Consider the following 1,144-nt stretch of genomic DNA (forward strand, 5'->3'; position numbering starts at 1 on the left):
AGGCGGATGTCTGCAGGGATGCTGGATGGGGCTGCTGGGGCTTTGGGGCAGGCGGGCTCACAGTGGGGACATGGGGAGTGGGCACGAGCCCTGCACAGCCACCAACGTCTGCTGCTTCCAACGCCCTCACATCAGGGCAGGGAAAGCATTTCTCGGCCACGTGATTATTGTTATTTTTTTTTTATCCAGCTAAAAATACAGATTTGGCCGCACCAAAGCTCCGGGAAATCAATGTCACTGTCAGCAGGCTGTGCTGGAAGGAGCCTCCCGGCCCTGTGCAGATGAGAGGCGAGCTGCGCTGTGACATCTCGGCCCACCCGCTCAGCTGCACTGCTGGTAACTCGGAGCAAAGCAGCCCATTTATCCCAGCCCATTCCCCTCCCCGAGCCCCACGGACTTCAGGTGCTCCTCACTCGCTGTGCTGATTTCAGCCCTTCCACCACGCGCCGCTCTGCTCTCCTCCAATCTCGTTTTCTCACACCTCCATCACCCCGCAGGCTGTGGCCCCGCAACCCCAACCCCCCTGGGACCCAGAGCTCCCTGGGGCTGTGCCGTGTGCCCCAGCACCGCTGCATCCCTCAAACCAGCGTCCCCAAAGTGTGATGTCCCCAAAGCACCGCATCCCCCAAAGTGCAGCATCCACCCGGCCGCTCGTTCAGAGCGCAGCCAACCAGCCCCAAGCAGCCCTTCACAAGGCAATATGGTGCCACCACCACGTACTGTGCAGGATGCACCCCTGCGATGGTGGCTCTGAAGATGCCGGGGGATGCACAGCAGCTCAGGGAGGTGATTCCTCACTGCCCTTCGTGCAGCTGCCAGAGCTTCCAGAAATAGCAATGTTGGGAGCAAATGTGACTCATGGAGACCTGAGCCCCCACCTCGGGGTGCTGCCAAGGCCCGGTGCCCCTGCTGTGCTGCTCAGAGCTGTCCCCTGGCTGCCCTTCTCAGGGCCCTGCTGCTCTCTGCACTGTTGGCTGCTGTGCTGGGTGCAGTCAGGGCCCTGTGGGGACAAGCTGCCTGCAATGGGCATGAGAACCCATCCCAAGGTGGGGAAAAATACAGCCCCAAAATAGGATGTTTCAGCTGGTGGCAGGCTGAACTTCCCATCCCATCCCATCCCATCCCATCCCATCCCATCCCATCC

The sequence above is a fragment of the Centrocercus urophasianus genome, unplaced genomic scaffold (assembly GCF_019232065.1).
Source record: "Centrocercus urophasianus isolate 14NV4802_14NV808 unplaced genomic scaffold, USGS_Curo_1.0 seq_29, whole genome shotgun sequence".
In the NCBI taxonomy this organism is placed as follows: Eukaryota; Metazoa; Chordata; class Aves; order Galliformes; family Phasianidae; genus Centrocercus; species Centrocercus urophasianus.